The sequence below is a fragment of the Zosterops lateralis genome, assembly GCF_965231275.1.
Source record: "Zosterops lateralis genome assembly, chromosome: 4".
NCBI classification, from domain to species: domain Eukaryota; kingdom Metazoa; phylum Chordata; class Aves; order Passeriformes; family Zosteropidae; genus Zosterops; species Zosterops lateralis.
In genome coordinates, this window is record NC_139765.1 from 3,322,792 (window position 1) to 3,344,287 (window position 21,496).

Sequence of the window (21,496 nt, forward strand, 5' to 3'; positions counted from 1 at the left end):
TGGAGGGAGGGATGGAGGGATGGAGGTGGGGAGGGAGGAAGGGAAAGGGGAGGGGAGGGAAGGGAAGGGGCGGGCGAGCGGCGGGCGCGGCCCCCCGGCACAGCCCCGCGCACGGCGGGCGGGAGCTCCGCGCACGGTGATGTCATTGCGGGAGAGAGGGATGCAGGGAGGGATGCAGGGATGGATGGAGGGATAGATGGATGGATGGATGGATGGATGGATGGATGGATGGATGGATGGATGGATGGATGGATGGATGGATGCATGCATGGATGGATGGATGGATGGATGGATGCAGGGAGGGATCCAGGGAGAGATGGAGGAATGCAGGGATGGATGGAGGGATAGATGGATGGATGGATGGATGGATGGATGGATGGATGGATGGAGGGATGGATGGATGGATGGATGGATGGATGGATGGATGGATGGATGGATGGATGGATGGAGGGATGGATGGAGGGATGCAGGGATGGATGGAGGGATGGATGGATGGATGGATGGATGGATGGATGGATGGATGGATGGATGGAGGGATGGATGGAGGGATGCAGGGATGGATGGATGGAGGGATGGATGGATGGATGGATGGATGGATGGATGGATGGATGGATGGATGGATGCCCTGCCGGCCTCATCTCCCCGCTCTTTCTCCGGACATGGTCACGGCAGAGGCAGCGAGGGCGAAGGGAGGATCTGCTGCCATCCCCGTTTCCACCCAGCTGTGGCAGTTCCAAGGGCTGGGAGAGGGCAGTGGGAGGCTGGGGAAAGGGATGAGTGCACCGGGGGCTCATCCCCACCAAGACCAGGCACGATCCACGGCAGGGGCAGGTAAGGCAGCGAGAAAGGAAAACACACCTGCTCTTCCAACAACACAGATTATTTGCTCCTTGCACTACTCCTGTACCTGCACCTTCTTTCCACACAGGGTGCTCATTATCCTGGTTCCCTCATCCCCATCTCTGTGTATCCAGAGGGGTGACAGCTTTCCTCACAGCCTGGGGCATCCTTCAGGCTTCAGCACTCAGTGGTACCCAATGATTTAACTTCCCTTAAAATGTGTTTGTGCTACCAAAGTGGCTGCCTGGTCTGGCATGAATGAAAGACCAGCAGTATTTCAACAGAATTAAGACTTCCCTTAGTTCTGGAAGTGTCAGCAAAGAACTTTGCTTTAGTTTACTCTTATAACAGCTGCTTTATTTTTTTAATTATGTGTCTTTCTGTGATGGCGCTGAAACATAACAGAAATTCTTTAAAAGCTTCAAACTGTCTGTAGCAGATTCGTGTGTTTGAAAGAAATAAAATAAGCATGTAAAACATCAGCAAAGTAAGGGAAGAAGATACATTGGAAAATACATGTCTGAGTACTAGGGAGTAAATTACAACAGCTAATTTCAATTGAGTTTTATAAATTGTGGAGTTTGTGTGTCCTGTCAAACTCTCTCTTTCACAGAAGCAACCTCAGGAAAAATAGCAGCTCAAATGGCTGAGCAGTAACTGCTTTCAGGCTTTGTACATCTACTCACAAGCATGCATAAATCAAATATTTTACTGTAGTTTACTTATATCTGTTCATATTTGAAATAATCTGCAGATGTTAAAGCTACAGTTAGGGCAGGTAGGAAAAGTATGTCAAAATATAACCTCAAAAATACTATTTCATTGGCTGGAAATGCTTTGCAGGGATGTGTTAGGAAAAAAAAATTAACAACAGCAACAGAACAAAAACAATAAAAAAAAAAAAACCACACACAAGAAAACCAAACAACAACGACAAAGAAAAAACAAACAAAAAAATCCCACCCTCAAAACTCACCAATGTAATGTTTTAAATGAAAGAGCAGTTGGAATGTGGCTGAGACATCAAGTCCCCTGGATTAACTGCACTTGGGATGACTGTGTCTGTGTTGCAGGTGCAGTAAGTGAGGATGCTGGATCTGTTGTGCACAAATGGCAGAGCTGATGCATTCGTGTGGATATTAAACATCAAGGTTTAATGCCTGTGTGCAGATCACTGGCCTGGTGCTTACTCAGATCTCACATACCTGAGTCACATCGGATCTGCTCGGTGTTCTGAGACAACTGAACCACAAAATGCATGGAAACTGCTTAGGAATTCCTTGTTAAACAGGCTGCAGTCAGTAGATTCATCATACACAGACCCTCATTCAGGTACTCAAGAGTTTATGTAGATGACCTCAGAATGATCCAGTGTTAAAGCTAAATGAAAATAAAAATCAAATGTGTTGTACCAGATGAACCATCCTGGAGTGTTTCACTTACCTTCAAACTAGACAGGACTCATGGAGTGAATCAGAATATGTAGATTGCAAAGTGATGGAGGTGAAAAAACTTCAGATTCTCTCACAGTGATGTAAACTGGGACCAACTTCAGCAGACCCATCTCTGTATAAAACTTGGCTAAGAGGAAATAAAGAGTAGATCTTAGAATAGGAATGACACACCAGCCTTGGGAAAATGCTGTCATTTTCAGACTTGCAAAAGTAGAATTTAACCCTGAAAAAAAAGCCTGTCTGCTCCTCTGCAGCTTTGCCATGTTTATATTTCTGTGGTCTGTCACTGCACAGAGTGCTCCTACGCTTTTGTACTCCTGAAGAGTCAGGAGGTGTCTCCCTGCTCCTGCTGCTGCTGCTGCTGCTGCCAGATGTGCCTAAAGCTGAAGATAATGTAAAGAATGTCCTTGTCTTGAGATGTGTGCACACTGATGCTTCTACAAAAATGGAGTTTTAGCTTTTGAAATACATCTGATGAACAAAGCCAAACCTGGCAATATTTTACCTTACCTTTGTATTAAAACACAGTAATAGAAACTTGCATCAAGGCTGGAGGGGCATGTTCACAGAAGGATAAACTGCACAGGAAGATAAAAGCTAACTGCACTTCACCTTTAGACATGACATCTCATGAAAGCTCCTGTAGGTATTACATGGAGCTGATGTAGTGTCACCCTAATAACAGCATGTGATGTTGTATCAATGCACCACATTGGTGTTTGCAAAATGCTGCTGCCTGCTGGCCACTGGCATTTGTTCAGTGAGGACACATGAACTTTCAGGAATGTTTCTCACTGACTCACACCAAACGTGAGCCACAACCGTGGGAGGTTTGAGCACATGATCCTAACACAGCATTTAATTCTGCTGCTGTCAATGAGGCTGAAGATCAAGCTGTTAATCAGCACTCACCATCTTTTTTTTTTTCTATTTCTTGTACCTGTAACCAGGAATGAGTACTCTGGCCTTGTAGCCAGAATGTGATCCTTTTTCTTCTGTCTTTCTGATTTCTGTAACCTTAAACAATGTCATCTCCCTTTGCTTTAATTTCTACCTGTCAAAATGGTGCAAGGATGCAACCCACCTCAGGAGGCTGTCTGAAGATAAATCTCTTGCCTCTCATGAGCTAATCACAAGATACATGGTCTTTCTAGGAGACAAGGGTGATGCCAGTCGTGATTTCTTTGATGTAATCCTGATCAATGCCATTGGGATGCAAGAGTTTGTATTTCTCTCTGAAATGTTCTGAGCTGGTACTCAACACAACCCGTTGCTGTGTGCCCCAGGCTGTAGGAGACACTCAGTGTTACATTCATGAGAAATGCAAACACAGCTCTGAGGCAGCTCCTAACCAGAGAATATCTTTCACCAATTTACAGTGTTCCTAAAATAATATCCTGGATCATTTCACATTCAGCAGACTCAGATCATGACTACATGGAGACATCACATATCACCTTCACCCTTAACACCACCTTTCCCAACAGGCCAGGTAGAGACTTCCAGACAAGATGAGCTTGCTGTACCAGCAGCTTCAACAGAACTGGAAAACAATTTGATCCCTTTGCATCACGTACCTTGTGCAAGAAATGAGGGCAGGAACACAAAGAGATGAGTAATGACAATACACAGCAAAGTTGATTTCTTCAAGGGGAAGAAAACACTGGGAATGAATCGATATTTTCAGTGCCTCAAAGCAAAGACCACGTGAGAGGAAGATGAGCAGAGATTAGGTCAGCACTGCTTTGCTTTCCTGAAAGTTCAAAACTGCAGTTTTTGTAAACCCCCAGCACAAATTGTGCAATGGTAACTCCACTAGACAAGATGGTATAGCCTAATATTGCATAGCTGTAAATATTTTCCCCAGTGGGCTTTAGCTACCTGCACATTTCAGTCTCCATTCCACACTCCTGTGGTGTTGAATTTGTGGCTATTTTTAAGAGCAACTTTTATTCAGAAAACAGGCAAATTTTTAATTTGGGATATTTTTTTGTTGCATAACTGTTTATGGCTAAAACTAAGCCATGAGGAAAGAAAACTTCTAACTTAATCTTCTCTAGTTCTGATTGGAAATATTCATAATGTTTGTAATTGTAAGTATTTAGTGCAATAAGAAAAGCAAATGACTGAGTGGCTTTTGGACATGCTAATTCCTTTCCTGCTGCATAATAGAAGTTGTGCAGCTATTTCATGTGGAGCTGATTTATTTTCGAGGTACCTGATGTGACCAGTGATGATTCAGTACCACACAAAGAAACAAAACCAAACCAGTTCTATGGGAGTTTCGTGGTTGTTATGATTGCAGCACCACAGGAACTGATGGGAGGTGAACTGGATGTGGCTGTTTTAGCCCTGTGGGCTGAGGGTTATTTTTCCTTCTGAATTTACCTACCTCAAAGCAAGCTGCTTTAGAATTAACACAAATACCTAATGTTCTCCCTGATGAGAAAACATTCGCTAGTATTATGCTTGTAAAAGTATGAGTTTGAGTAACATTTCTTATTATATAAGTGGATTGCACATAAGATAGCTGTTAGCACTTGAGAAACTGCAGCCTAGATTTTTCCTGTGTTTTGTTGAGGTTTTTTGATGGCTGCCACTGTAGTATGACACTGTTTTACACTACAACAACACAGACTCCAAAATTCGGAAGGCTGAAAATGACTCCTTTATTTTTGGGATGTGTCTCCCTTATATACTATTTTACACAGACCAATCTGATTGGTGACAAAAAGGCAAATCTCTTCACTCACATTGGTCAGACCAGAGAGACATCAAGAAGAAGTCCCTCCTAGGGAAAGGAATGAATAACAAAAGTACAGTTACAATAACACTTGTTAACAGAAAATTCTCTGGGATTCACAAGTGGAAGAGAAGGCTTTTTAACTTGCACTTGCTGTGTTTGGAAATCAGGCAGTTCATCTTTCAGCTGCCAAATCCACAAAGTAACTATTGCAAAGTCAAGAGATTCTTGGTTCCAGACCACCTCCAGCTTCACCCTGATCCTAATACTTATAGCTAAGAATATAGTTCTTCAGACAATCAGTCGCAAGGACAGTCTCTGCTGGCATGTGGCAGTATCATGATTGTTCTGCATACATCATCAGCTGCAAGCACCTCAAAATAGTTCAGATGTAACGTGTCTTCTGCTCAAGGCTGCAGTCATCTCCTGTGGGTGGACCCATAATGAGGAGAGAGGTCACAAGCTTTCAAGAGCATGTCATATGTTCAGGTGTAATATGATTTATCTTACCCAGACTCATTAATTAGGCTGACAAATTATGTGTGTTTTTTTCTTACACCATGCATTATAACTTCAGTTGGCCAAATATAATTTAGAGCCTTTGGAATAGAGGTAGCTGTGATTATTTCTAATTACTTTTATAATCACAGTTTAAGAATTGAGTGCTAAGAGAGCACAGGTGCTTGGTTAATAAAAAAAGGGGTACCAAACATTAAGACTGCAATTTAAATGCTCAGTCTTGAGCCTTTTCTTATTTGTTTCCATAAGACTGATTATGGGAATTAGGGATGGAAGGCTGGTCTCTGAAAAGAGAACCAAAACAAAACAGAGGTGCTCCGGGAAAGAAAGTATTGTTCTGGAGTTTAAACATGGTGATGGGAAATAAAAATCTTAGTTTCTAACCCCAGTTTTGCACTAAATTACTCCATGTTTCCACTCAAGTTCTTCAACCTTCTCTTTCTGTACTCATAAAATGTAGTGAATATCTCAGTGCCTTGAAGTATTTTTTTTTAAAAAAAGGCAGATGTGCTCATGGCCGTGGTTTAGCAGTGAGCTTGCATGAGAATGAATGATGCTGTTTTACACCACAACAACACAGACTCTGACTTCGGAAGGCTGAAAATGACTCCTTTATTTTTGGGATGGGTCTCCCTTATATACTATTTTACACAGACCAATTTGATTGGTGACACAAAGACAAACCTCTTCAATCACATTGGTCAGACCAGAGAGACATCAAGAAGAAGTCCCTCCTAGGGAAAGAAATGTAAACGATTTGCCGTTACAAAAACATTTCTCCTGTTTACAGAAAATTCTTTGGGAAAAGAATTTTAGTAAACCAAAACATCTCAGGGACAAAACCAGGGCTACAAATGAAGGCCTCCCATGCTTCCTGTGGAATCTATGTGCTGAAGAAAATTCAGAAGTGCAGCTCAGGAGTCTTGGGCTTCTTTCCCCTGGTGCTGTGCTGAGTGCTGGGGTCATTGGCTGGCTTAGTGGTATGGTTGTGATCAGCCTGGGATTTAGTATCCAGCTCTAGGGCCCTGCAGGTAATGCTTTTTTAATTAAATTTGTGGTTTTCATTCTCCTATTTGTTCTTTTTTAAAAATAAAAAAAAAAAAAGCCACTGTAAAGAGTTTCTCAAACTGTCTCGAATTGCACTGAGTGTTCATAACAAATACAGCTCAGGCTGTAACTGAAGGTCTGCTGCACATAATTGAAGATGTTCTATTAAGCAAAATATCAAATAGAGAGAAATCCATGAAAGATTCATCTCTCACTGAATCTTTGCCAACACTTTGAGATGGGTGGCAAAGGAGATTCCTTTGGATGCCTTTGAGAAATCAGCACAAAGTAAGCCAGAAGCCAGTCTTCTAGGTGCTGCATGATGCAACTTTTGTGACTCTTACTTAAACTATCCTTTAATTAAACTGTTGCATTTACAAAAGCCAGGCCCGTGTCAAACGGGGTTGTGGGACTTAAGCAAGAAATTCAGCTTGCCAGATTTTGAAAATTTGACCTGAAAGGGAGTGTTCCTTCTTGCCCAACAAAGTCCATTTCTAGTTCTCTTACTCCTGGTGTTGATTTCACTTGATTTATGCCAGCATTACCATTCCATGCTGTTACATGTAAATGAAGCTGGAGAAAGATTAATAAGCTGGGACAATTTGGCTTAATAGGTCTGGCTTTGGAATTGAGAAACCAGCACCCACATTGCCTGTGTGTGTGCCTTCCAGCTACTCTGAATGTAAATTCTCTGTTGGGAATAGGACTGCACTAATTTGTGCTCAACCTGCTCTCCAGATTCCTGCTGCTGCTGCTGTTGGCATCACAAAGGAAAAAAAAAAAAAAAAAAAACTGTGGGTAAAGTAAAACAACATTTACTGGACTGCTTGTCACATTTTAATTGTAAATACTGTGACACCATCCACTTTTTGCTCTATGACAATTTATGTCAGCTGAATACTTGAGCAGTATGTTTTTCCTCCTGTAAATGTCTGGTGAGGTATTGCCCATTAGATCATGGCAAAACATTGAGTGTAAAACATTTAAGTGTAAAAAACTTGAGCAAAAAAAAGATCTATTTGTGTAATTTCTTGTGGTTTGCACAAACTGGGGGAGCAGGTAAGTCTTAGTCTGGTTTTTTGTTCCTTCTCTGTAAAGGAAGGCAAAAGAGAATGAAAAAAATAGAAGTTATATTTTGATGTTGCACTAATAATAATGAACACAGAGGCAACATTCTGTGGCCCTTTGAATTTGCTGTTACATTAAAAAAATAAAACTATTAAAATGCAGAAAATGGACCATGAGCCAAACAATTTTCTGAGGTTTTAACTGGATCTTAAAAGCTGCAGCAAGGAATCTTTTTAATTAGTATGTAGACTGTACTTGCAGATTCAAATATACTTGCCTCAAAGAACTCATGAAAATTACATTTTTGAATGCAATGTTCTGCTCTATAGCCTGTTTTCTGGTATTTTTAGGGTTGTTTCAAGATTTAAAGGTCATTTTATACAGTCTTCCTCTATACTGTACCCTTTTCTAGTTGTGAAATGCACATTTGACAAGACTGGTTGCATTGGTTGCTGCTTTGCAGCATTCCTTTGAAGACTGACTTTGCCATTCCAGGAGACTGCAAATTAATCAAATTTACTTGGCATCAGGAATGCTTTTTGAAAAAAAAAATCAGCAGAATCAGGAGTGTCTCAATCTCAGTCAAAGCAGGTGTTTTGTGTACATTAAGTTTTAACCATTTCTGTTCTGAAGCAGTGACTGCACATATCCCACATCCCACAAAAAGCTGAAGAACAGTTTCAGGTGGCTGTTCCACTCTACTTTCTTTTGGTCAGTTATCTCCCCATCTTCTTCTTTGCCCCAATCTCAATTGTTCATTCTTGCTGATTTGCTTCTCTGCCAGCCTCTCAGTTATGTTGTTTTGGCTCCTCACCCCTGTCACAGAACAGACCATGATGACAGAGGATAAGCTGCAGCCTCCTGCCAGCTCAGAGGTTTTATTGGGAGGAGGAAACAAAATGTGTTGACAGATGAAAATGATTTTAGGGAGTCTGGCTTCTGATAGGCAGAATATCAGTGGATGAAATATAGAATTTATACAGGCCAAGGTTCAGGAAAAGCAGAAAAATAATCTGTATTGGGAACATTCTCTCATAGAACTGGTCCCTGTTGGGATTGCAGGGCACAGTTCCTTTGACCCTGTGCACTCCTGATGGGCCACAGCACAGGGAAATGCACAGAAATCTGGTTTTCTTGGAGACAATTTCATGTTCATTCTATTCTGGGAAAGTAAAAGGATTTTATAATCTAATACTTAATTAGTAGTACACGGTGACCAGGATGAGGATACTGAACAGATTCCCTGGGTTCATTAGGGAGCAACATGTTGTAGATTCAGTCAAAAGATTTGGTAAATTTTAAGGACACCTTTGGTCTGGTTTGATTTCTCAGGAAGGAGAAAGGAATTATGCTGTAGATTTAGGAAGAAGACAAGCTCTGGATTCACTAAAGCTATCAGTACAATAGATAGCAAGGAAGGGGCTGAAATCATCCCCTCAATAGGGGATATCACAGCCAGTTGATAGGACTGGGAGTTGAAGGAATGTTTTATCAGTTTTAGTTGCATTTTGAAAAGCTTTTTGAGGTCTTGGGCTGTGAGAGGAAATTGAGGTCTCTAAAACTCAGGCTGAATAAAGTGTTTGTGAGCTGTCTGGGATGTGTGGTGTATAGATACACACAGAAAAACTAACAATATAAACACCAAAATACAGTTTGAGGTCTGTCACTCCATCAGAGGTGTTTATAAACTGAGGTTTTATTTTATCACAAACTTGCCACCAACAGTTTAACAGCATAGGCACATTTATACTTTACATTATGGATTTCACTTTTCTAACCTTGGTGTCTGCTTGTATTTTTCAGCCTTTTTCTGAGTACCAATGTATATATATGTATATATAGGTATATATATGTATATGTATATGTATATATATGCCTATATATATATTATATACATATATGTGTGTGTATATTATATATATGTATATAAATTATATATACATATATATATGTGTATATATATGTCATATATATATGTCAATATCTGTGTATTATTTTTTGTGGTTTAATGGAGGTAGGCAAAGCCACGTGGACATCTGTGAGTAGAGAAAAAACAAAATATGTGCCTTTAATTATGCTGGAGAAACAGTTTATCCTGATGATACACTGCAAGTTCCTGTCTATAAGGCATGATTATTTAGCTGAACTTTGAAATGCCCTCAGGAAATTTAATGCAGAATAAAGACTAACACCACTACATGTCTTGCAGTTTTGTTTTCTGAATATGCAGAACTTGGTCTTATGCTGATCTTGGCAACAAATAAGATTAAAAGAGGTCATCTAAAGATAAGATTGCTTATCTCAAGCACCTGTATTCTTTCTTCCTCCTAGTCTCCCAGTTAATCTTCACTTATACTCTGCATGCCTAGCCTTGAGGGGGGAGGGCAGTAAAGCAGTTGTGTTTCTTCTGGGCTGGTGTAAATTATCTCCTCCCTTCCACAGAGCATCCAGAGAAGATGGAACACTTCAGCTGTGCTAGAAAAATGCCTGTTTCTTGAGTTTTGGAGAATAAAAAGCTGAGAACTTGCTAGAGGAGAGTGAATGCTCTGCCTGCACGTACTGCAGTCTTGGTGAGCTTCCTGTGACGTGACTGTGAATCCTGGGAATAATCAGCATTAGCCTCGTCTCTTGTGCAGCAGGATATATACTATCCCCTTTCTGAGGTGGCAAAGAAGGGGTTGATCTGCTGGCAGTCAGAGCATCATTTTTTTTTTGCTGAAAGCAGAAGCAGTTAAATTAACAGGGAGAGTTTAATTCACAGGGACTGCTCTTTGTCTGGGTGTGTGCACATTCAGGAGGGCTCAGTGGAAATCAGTGGGCAGCAGGCAGGAAGTTGACAGTGTTCTCTGGAAAAAGGGGTGAATCAAATCAGGGGAGTTTCCTTTTTTAGAACTTGTTCAGTGAGATCAAACTTCATGCTTTGCTTTTGAATTGGACCGAAGCAAATAAACCTTGTTTCTTTGGTTGACCAAATTCAGTATTTAGTTATGGAAAGGACATGGTATTTACTGCTATTTTTGGAATATCATTCATTTCACGGGACAAGTAGGGACAGATCTATCACTGTGGGTAAAGTTGAAGTTAAGAGTTTCTCTGCCTTTACCAGCTAGGAATTAAGAGTCTGGCTATTTCACAACACAAATGATATCATGTCTCAGCCAAATTCCCTACAGCAAGCCAACATTCAGCAGCTGGGAAGGAATGGGGGGAATGGGGACTAAAGGGAAGTGGTGTGACATGGTGGCCTAGATTCTTAAATTAGAATGGGCTGGGGAAGGAGAGAAAATGATTTGTGCCTTCCCAGTGCATGGACAAGACTTTAAGGCCTGAGAAGATGACAATTACTGTTTTGCACACAATTGAAGATGGCTAAAAGCATAACCAGGGTGATCCTCAGCAGCATTTCTCAGAAGACACATGTACAGACATCAGGAGCACATCAGGAACATCTGCCTGGGATATTCAGAGAGCAGACTGGGGGGATGAGGCCAAAAATCCCCCACCCCTTGGTCACTCTTGTCACAGCACTGACAGAAACTGCAAAAGGCTCTGGACTCCTGATAAAACAGGCACAGCAGCAGCCTGGTTCCCATGGCATGGTTTTTGGGAATGGCAGAGGGCAGAGATGAAGGTCAGTCCTCCCCCATGCCAGAGCCAGCTCCCTGACCCAGTAACCAGCTTTAGCTGGCATGCTGCTGTCCCCTCTCCCTTGTACACCCAGGAGAGGGAAACAAAAGCTGCCCACGAGTTACAAAATGCTTGGAAATGTCCCTCAGCACCTGCAGTCTGCACTGAGCCTGCTGTGAGGCTACAGACAGAACCAGCCACCAGCTGGCTCATGCCAAGGATGCAGAGCCTCCTCTGGTACCTGCTTACCCTCTCCAATTCAGCTTTCTAACTCAGCTAACTGTTCACTTTTATATTTCTGAAGTTAGCTAATAGTGCTGGCCAAGCCTAAAACCACAGAAGTGGCAGGAAAAGGAAGGGAAGGCAGAGAACATACAAAGATGGAAGGAGAGGAGGAAGGAGCAGAGCAATGGAGAGCAGGACAAGGGACAAAAGGGATGAAATACAAACTAACAGAGAGTGAAAAGTCCTTGGTCTTCCAGTAGAGCAGAGATGGGAAAGATGTCAGGACTCCTGTACAATTTCTGGTACAAATTTTATTTTTTCAAATTTTTTCTTGCTGAAAAACACCATTGAAGTAAAGGGAACCACTCCAAATAAAAGTATTATTCAAGAACAACAGTTTACTGGTTTTGAAAACAAATTCACCAGCACATTTGAAAAGTGAATACAATGATTTGCAGCAGCTGAAGATCTGGACCTGGCAATTATTTTTAAATGCTGATGCCAGTAGATAGGGACTGTGACCAATTCCCACCCTGTCACCCAGTCCAGAGCACTGAGTGCCACGTCCAGCCTTTCCTTGAGTGGAGATGAGGATTCACCACCTCCCTGAGCAGTCCCTTCCAATGCCTGACAGCCCTTTCCATGAAAAAATTCCTCCTGATGTCCAACCTGAACCTCCCCTGGAACAGCCTGAGGCTGTTCCCTCTTGTCCTGTCCCTGTTCCCTGGGAGCAGAGCCCGACCCCCCCGGCTGTCCCCTCCTGTCAGGGAGTTGTGCAGAGCCACAAGGTCCCCCCTGAGCCTCCTTTTCTCCAGGCTGAGCCCCCACAGCTCCCTCAGCCCCTCCTGCTGCTCCAGCCCCTTCCCCAGCTCCCTTCCCCTCCCTGGACATGCTCCAGCAGTCCCTCAATGTCTTTCTTGTGCTGAGGTTCCCAGCAGTGCCCCAGGGTGTGAGGTGTGTCCCCAGCAGTGCCCAGCCCAGGGGACAGTCACTGCCCTGGCCCTGCTGCCACCCCATGGCTGGCACAGCCCAGGTGCCATTGGCCTCTTGCCCCCCTGGGCTCCTGTGCAGCCCTGTGCTGTCCCCAGCCCCTTTCCCAGGGCCTTTCCCAGCTTTGCAGCCCCTCTGGCCCAGCCTGGAGCTGCAGGGGGTTGGTGTGAGCCAAGGGCAGGAGGCAGGACCTGGCCTTGTTGGGCCACTGGGCCGGGCCCATGGATCCAGCCTGTCCAGATCCCTCATATCCTCCTTAAATTTGTTAGGATTCCTGGTTAAGTGAGGAGTTGAACAGGTTCTTGGTTTCTGCTGGACTGATCATTTGCCTACTAAAAAAATGGATCATATCTACATGAAAATGAAACCAATCAATCTAGGTGAAAATGAGACCAACCAAAGGAGTTGAGTATTGTTGTCTTCACCATTTCATCAGCTCTCTTAAAACACTGGATCCTTTGGCATAAAGTTTACCTAGTATTAAGGCTGTGTCTAAATTTCCTATGCAACATTTGGGAAGAGTTCTTCAAAATCCATAGCAGCCAGGGACTTGCACAGGTGGCTGCCTGACATAATTCACAGGAGGATAAGGAGAACAGATGTTTACTTTGACCCAGTGAGAGATGCAGAGCTTACATGTCTTCCTCACTGGACTTAAATAACATCCTTCCTCTACAAAGAAAGAGAAAAAAGTTCTCTGTTCCTCTTAAAGCAGAGCTACAGGACAAAAAAATCCTTCTCCAAATCCTCCTTCTTGTGCTGTAATTTAAAGTTCAAAACAGTTCCAGGCTGAGAAAGATCACATAGGACAACTCCTGGAACAAAGTGGTGAAACTGAAGCCAGCTCTAATGACTTTAGCCACTCTCCTCCAGTTGTATTCTGGAATAGCTGTCCAAACTTCCAGCTCCACAAAAAGGAACTTTGGACACTTTTAGGGGAAAGGCAGGCTGCCTGAATTGTCTCTTCTTTCTTTCCTCACAATTTTTTGGAAGTCTGGTGGCTACAGAATGAATTTATTGTGATAGGCCACAGTGGGCAGTGGTTGGTTGTCCAATGTAGCCCTGGTTCATGCCTGAGGTGTTTTGGTTTTCTGAAATTCCTTTCCCAGGGAATTTTCTATAAACAAGATACATGTTTTTGTAAGGGCAAATTTGTTTACATTTTTTCCCTAGGAGGGACTTCTTCTTGATGTCCCTCTGGTCTGACCAATGTGATTGAAGAGGTTTGTCTTTGTGTCACCAATCAAACTGGTCTGTGTAGAATAGTATAAAAGGGAGACACATCCCAAAAATAAAGGAGTAATTTTCAGCCTTCTGAAATCAAAGTGTTTGTGTTGTTGTGGTGGAAAACAGCATCAGTCCAACACCTTCACAACACAAGGGTACCTTTCACTGAGCCCCTCAAACCTGCAGCACAGCTGAGTGAGCAGAAAGGTCCCTAAATGGTCCCTAAATGCTGTGCAGGGACATCACCCTTGCTGTGGCTGCCTCTCCTCCCACCTCAGGTCCTCCCTGCTACGTGCCAGAGAATGACTTTCCCCAGGTCACCTGGCTTATGTAAGCCCTAAGGAAGCTTTTCCCATGCTGAGGCCATGGGTGGTTTTCTGTTCAGCAGCAGAAAGCTTTAAGTAGACAAACACAGAGGGGAAATAGAGGAGGAAAAAATGTTATTTCTTGTCACTGCAGTTCCTCCACCCAGTCCACTGTGCACTGATGCTCATATAAGAACAGCCAAGGGTGGCAGGGGGTTGGCACTGACTGCCTAAGTTGGTATTGTTGCCCAAAAGCTCACTAGAATTTTTTTTTGCTTTCCAAGGCAAACTGTATGAAGTCATTTGGGTGACTTTCTGTGGCACTTGTGAAGTCCCTGTCCCTTTTCTGCTGGCATTGTGTGGTTCTGTCAACCAGCCTGTGGTTTTGTTAGCCATCTGCAAGGTGTGACAGGCTTCATACAACTTCCTTCCCTTCTCCAACTAGAAGGAAAAAAACCCCAGGAATTTCAAATCCCTGGTATTTAAAGAACCCAGCGAACCAGGACTACTCTAACAAAGGCCTGTATTTATGCACAAGCTGTGTGTTTACATCCCACCCACACACTCTGTTGACAATTTCTTCAGCTATGTTCAGCTCCATAATCTCTTCTCTAGAATTTCTTAACGCATTTTCAAATGTTAAGAAGGTGCTAATGCTAAGCGGCTTACTGGTCTCTGTTTACACAAACAATCATTTCATTTTATTTCAAATGTTAGTTTTGTGCTTTTTCTCATGAGCTTCCACCTCTCAGGAGTGCTGAATGAAGGACCAGCTGTTTCTCTATAGAATGAGAACCTCTATAAAGAGGTGAATCTAAAATAATCATGTACATTTCCTGGCTAATGGATCATTGTGTGCAAGACAAGATTCAAATGCATCACAATTCTTGGGAAATATTCTGCCAGAGAAAGTGTTCCTTATGTACATATCTAGATCTAGAATAATTCCCTAAATATTATTGGTCTAAGAGTTGGGAAGACAAACACCTTGTCTTTAGGGCAATTACAGGTTTGAGGTATTTTATAGGCCAAGGCTGAAAGTAATTAATAAAAAATGAGGTTGCAAGTCAGCACTGGGCATGGTCATTAGCAGGATGTATAAAGCTGCATGGGATCTTTTGCAAGAAACTGTTGCAATGTGCATACCAGGCCACAAAGTTATGAAACAAAAATAAAGTGGAAATATTTTTTTTAAAAAATGGGCCATGTTCCTGTGAAACAGTATTTGGACCATGCTCATGTGAAATGGCTTTAGGTTATTTGTTCCATGCATGAGTTTTGAAATTATGAAGAGTAAAGGCAATGGCTTTTGGTGTCAGACCTGAGGAGCAAATTTTAACTCTCAGGATTTTTCTGTTTGGCTTTGAGAAGGAAAAATGCAGCTCACATCAAGGAATTCAAGACATGAAAATGCTTTGCTTCTCCTACCTGAGCCAGTTACACTGGTTTCCAGCCACCCTCGGATATGAAAATGCGCTGAGTGCTGGAGGCTTTTTCCAATAAATTGACAAAGCAAGCCTCTGGTGCCAGCACTCAGTCACTTGTCAGTCCTTTAGCATGAGGTGGAAGCTCTTGATGATCAGTGAGTGTGTTACATCCTCTGGAACTGAGCAGACCCTGGCCAGTGGTGCCCAGCTGCTCTTCTCTGCCTGCTGTCACAGCATATTCTTGAGAGACCTGTTTGCAAACGAGTTGGCCAAAGGCAAATGTGCTCTGTATGGTTTCTTTTACTAAACACATCCTTTGGATTATCTCTTCTAAATTTGCTTTGCCGCTTTTCCCTCTCACTTCACCCAGAAAAAGAAATGGCTGGAAGCAGAATTTTCCATTTCAACATCCAGAATTTTTAGGGCACAGGATGCACCTAGATCTGAGAACCTCCCCTGGATTTTAAGGTTCAGCAACAGTCACAAAATGGTTTGCACAAGTAAACTACAAGCCAGGTAGTAGCACACTAAATACTAAAGGCAAAGTAACTAGAGAAAGTTCTTCCAATACAGCTTCCAGAATGGAGATCCCTGTTTTGTAAGAGCATACAGCTTGAAACAGGACCTAGAAAGAGAATTTTTTTCAAAAACTAGACCTACAACCCCCATGCTTCAGCCACAAAGAGCACAGGGCTCTGTTTCTACAGAATAACTTAGTGTTGGATCCTGGCAAAAGGCGTGTGAAACGGATTGTTAATTTTTGATTTTCTTTTCCTTTGGAAAAGATCACAGCAGAAACCTCTGGAAAATACCAGAGGTTGCTTTATCTATCTGGTTTTAGGTTTCATATTGCCCTTTTCATTGAGATCTTCACAATTGATTTGCCTTTGCCCAGACTGGACCCTGTTAGTCCACACTCACAACTGCAACACAGAGGAAAGACCTCTTAGCTTAGTTCAAAGGGTTATGCTGTGAAGTTTGGAATCAGCACCAAAACTGCTCAAACTGTCATCATCTACTGTATCAGACATGTGCAAACCAATTTTTGAGCTCATTCTCTCAAGTTTCTTCAAGCTTTACTATACACAAAAATAATGACTCAGAAACAGAACTCCCAAATCCACACTCAAATGTCAGGAGTTCAGGCCCAAGGGAAAAAAACAGGTCACCATCTTTCACTGAAACCTCTTGCCAAAGTAACCTGAGAGTGGTTAACCCGAGACCTTTGCAAGCTTAATGGGCCATCAGACATGCAAAGAGAAAAAATCCACACCAAGTGCCTGAGTCTTTGCTGGTCCATATGTTTTGAACAGACCTGGAAGCCAATAATGGAACAGGAAGGATGCTTGTGCCAAGTGTAGTTTCTGTGAGTTTTACAATAGAGTGTAGTGAGGAGATTTCAGTTGATGTTGCAAATGGACCAAAAACCATTGAAACTTCTCTGGGCAGGACGATTTCAATGCCCTTTCTTTGTCCTTGCTCCCCAGTGTAGAGCCCTGCCAGTGGTGAGTGGGCACATGGGGCCTTGGCAACAGGAGTGTAATGAATTCCTGGTCCAGGTTATGGCCTGTATTTGTCCTCTGTAAGTCAACATTTCTCCATTCCTGCCCTGTGGTTCCTCATGCCTTTTAAAGAGGAAAAGCTGTTTAACACTCTCCTGGCCACTGAGCCAGTAGAATTTCTCTTAATTTATCCAGCCCTGGCAGGTTGATCCCATAAAAGGAGTAGAATTAATACCTGTAATTGATTATAATTTCTGTGACAAATTAGCATCTTCAGAGGAACATAAACAGCAGTTACCTGAATAACAAAGACAGCAGGGCTCATATTCTTTCTCCCCTGCATGCACTGAAACAAGAGGAGTAAACTTGCAGCATCCCACATAAGAGATCTCAAAGGGAGTGTGAAGCAATCCCTTGCTTTTGCTTTTTGGATTCTTTTAGGCAGAGGAGAGCAAGGCTTTCTATCATGAACCAAGGCTGCATTGCTCACCAAAGGCACCTCAGCTTTGCCAACAAATGTTTTGTGCTTCTGCAGAAAAATTTCACAGCAGAGCATTCCCAGAAAGGTGTTAGGCAGAGAGGAGGCTTTGATATTTTTAGATTAGGTAGATGATCACTTGACAAGGTCACATACACATGACAGAGTGCACTGGCAAGTGTCCTGGGCTGCAGAAATTCTAGCAGGGACTTTGTTATCCTTCTGGAGAAGTTCTAGGCTGTAGATCTGGCTTCCCCTCCAACTTTGAAACTAGATTTACTGAGTGATACAGGGCCAACTTCATTATTGCATGCCTTTCCACCTCCCCCATGAAAAAGGCTATTGTGATACATCAATCTCTTTTAAAATGCTTTATTAATGAATCCCTGAAAGTGAAAAAAAAAATCATAGTAAACATTCACTGTTTTCAAGCAGGGCTTAGCAATAACTTCTTGGACTTCTTTCTCTGTCCAGTGACAGAAATTGTAGTCAGATTTACACAGCTGGCCAAGATCTCAGATGTGATAATGTGTCATCTGCCCAGTACTGTGTGTCATTTCCTGCTGCTGCTCCATCCTATGTGCTTCCTTTTCCCATCAATTATGTGCCTCCAGCTACCTGCAGGCACTTAAATGGTACTTTTCTTCTAAGGAGTTAAAAGCACCTTACAAGTGCTCCATTAGTTTCTCTCTTTTTGCATGAAAGATTTTATTTAGTCCACATCTCAGGAAAAGGATGTGCCTGTATCATAATTAACATAGCTGCTAAATGGTAAAGATGAAGGGTGGTTCAATGACAAACAGAAGGTGTGTCTGTTGAGTTTATATGCCAGACATTGGGTTGGGTCAATGTCTGCTTACAGAAGTCTGGAAGCTGCATTGCAAGTTTCCTGGTAGATTACAACCCCACTGAAATATATTTGATTTTCCTCACGAGGCCTTACTTTATGTTCCTGGAATTATGAGAAAATTATTAGGGCCTTGATACAGTAAAAGATTTCAGATGTGTCTGCAAGACTGATTGCAGCACACAGTATGTGATTAAAAACAGGACTTGATACCTGTCAACAGTATTTGATATAAACTATAAACTTGATCAAAAACTTGATATAAATCTCAAAACTGCATCTTTTACAATTGCAGTAGGGTTGGTAGTTCTTGTGACATGGTTGTATTACCTTTCTTGGATGGGATCCATCCTGCTGTTATGCACCTAAGCTTAAATTTTTTTGTTTGTTGCCTTTTATTTTTCTTTTTGCAAGAGGTGTTATTTGCTAAGCTAGAGATGATGTAGTAGAGAAATTGCACTATCTGTTAGAGGCAGCCCAGGAAGACACAGATACTGAAACAGGCTGGGCATATGTGAGACACCAGTGTAGGGAACGAATTCGGTATTGTGCCCTGAGGGAATTGCAATACACTTAAAAACACTGATGGAAATTGAGATAAGGAAGAACCTGGATTTACCAGTTCATCACAGCACAAGCAATCGGAATCTGTGATTCAGCTTCCCTAGCAAGGACTGTGCAGAGCTCTAGAGAAGCCCCATCTGAAGGACCAGTTGCTTTACTGGTTGGGGAGCATTTGTAGCACCTGTGTCATGAGGGGAAGCCAGAGGAGCTCAGCTCCCTGAGAGTCACAGAATGGGGGATAAAGGGAATAAAATCCAGCACTTTCATCATTGTCAGCGTTATGTGGGAGATACTAATGTGGAAGGACCCAAAGCAGAGGAGCAGATGGTTATGAACAAGCCATTTTACAGGAGAAATAAGACTCCTCCTGACAATTTGGGAAATGTGGTTCAGGAACAGCCTTCTAGTGACAGTTTAGGGATTAAAAAAAACATTTTCAAACAGAGTTGATGTCTACCAGCAAAATTGAGCTTAGCCCTGAAAAAACCTATTGATGTGATTATGTTCTGAAAATCCCTTGCTCACCTGCCATTCAATTGGCTCTGTCAGATTTCTGTGGATGTCCAGAAACATCCCTCTCTGAACACCTCAGTGTCCATTTTCCAAAACATGGATTAAGAAATGGTGCTATCCTACACTTAAAGTCTCAGTAAATAGCATGAGAGCACACAGGAAGTGAATACAAAATACAGCACAGCTGGGCTTTTCCTTTAGAAGAGAATGGAAAAGTTACAGGAGCCACAATCACATTTTTAATGTGCCTGTGGTGCTCATTTAGAGGCAGAATTATGGCTTCAAGTCCATCCAGATTGAAAAGGAGCTTGAATTCTGCTCTCTTCATGGCAGTGCTTTCTACAAATAAAAGGTCTCACAACATAAGGTGTACTCCTAGGTGTGTTTGGAAAGCATGAATTCCTCTTGGACTCTTCTGAGATGTTATAACATCCCATTGTTTTATGATGCAATACTGCATGCAGGTAGCTAAAGAGGATTTCTGCAGTCCTGAGTGAGGCAATTAAAGCTTGGAGGATTTCAGACGTGCTGCTCCCTGTTTTATTTTCATAGTTGAGTTTTGGGGAGCTCCCTGCCAGGCAAAACAATTGTGAATTCCCTTCTGAACTACTCAATCCCTCCCAGCATTGCAGGGTGAGCCTAATGGGGGCTCAGGGATTTGTGGTGACAGTGTCACAAACAAATGCCAGTTCTTACAAATTTTAGAGGAAATCTGTCCCCTTTCACAGGGATCTGAGCCCTACCTGGACATGTTCAGATGCATTTAAGAGGACTTGAGCAGAAAATGATTTAGAGCATATCTCTGGCCTGCAATGCAGCACCACACAGAAATATCTGAACTGTTGTTTAGGAGAATAATCCTGCAGAGCCAAAAGCATGAGATCTTCAGAGTCTTAAAGATAAGGAGACTTCCAAAAGTCCACCAGTACCTGACACTTAGTTTTGATGCCTCAGTCAGCTGGTACTACCAAAACTCTGCCAGATGATGCTGTTCTAGACTTCACATGGCATTTGGCTGCTTTGCTTGAAGTTCTTCCTGTAAAATGCTGGTAAGAACACGAACACAGAATTGTTTGCAGATTGAAATTGCAACCTGAAAGCAGATTATTCTATCATCTTCCCATTATAAGCCTAGTGTTATTATCATCATCACGAATTTTCTTTAAGTTTCAGTATTAAACAGAGAAGATCATGCAAATATGAATGCTTACACAGGCTGGATTCCTTTGAGTGGCGGATAATTGGGGTGATTGCTAAACCTGCACCTCCCATGGCTGGGGGAGCCCTGCTCGCCATGCTGGCAGATCCCAGATCCCTTCCTTCTCTCCCTGCGGATCCCAGATCCCCTCCTTCCCTACCTGCAGATCCCAGATCCCTTCCTTCCCTCCCTGCAGATCCCAGATCCCTTCCTTCCCTCTCTGAGGATCCCACACCCCTTCCTTCCCTCCCTGAGGATCCCACACCCCTTCCTTCCCTCCCTACAGATCCCAGATCCTTTCCTTCCCTCCCCGCGGATCCCAGATCCCTTCTTTCCCTACCTGAGGATCCAAGACCCCTTCCTTCCCTCCCTGCAGATCCCAGACCCCTTCCTTCCCTCCCTGCGGATCCCAGATCCCTTCCTTCCCTCCCTGCAGATCCCAGACCCCTTCCTTCCCTCCCTACAGATCCCAGATCCTTTCCTTCCCTCCCTGCGGATCCCAGATCCCTTCCTTCCCTCCCTGAGGATCCCAGATCCCTTCCTTCCCCTCCTTGAGGATCCCAGATCCCTTCCTTCCCTCCCTGAGGATCCCAGATCCCTTCCTTCCCCTCCTTGAGGATCCCAGATCCCTTCTTTCCCTACCTGAGGATCCAAGACTCCTTCCTTCCCTCCCTGCAGATCCCAGATCCCTTCCTTCCCTCCCTGCGGATCCCAGATCCCTTCCTTCCCTCCCTGCGGATCCCAGATCCCTCCCTGCAGATTCCAGATCCCTTCCTTCCCTCCCTGAGGATCCCAGATCCCTTCCTTCCCTCCCTGTGGATCCCAGATCCCTTCCTTCCCTCCCTGCGGATCACAGGGTGAGATCCTGTGGGCTCACCCTGCAATGCTGGTAGAGATTGGCTGGTTCAGAAGGGAATTCACA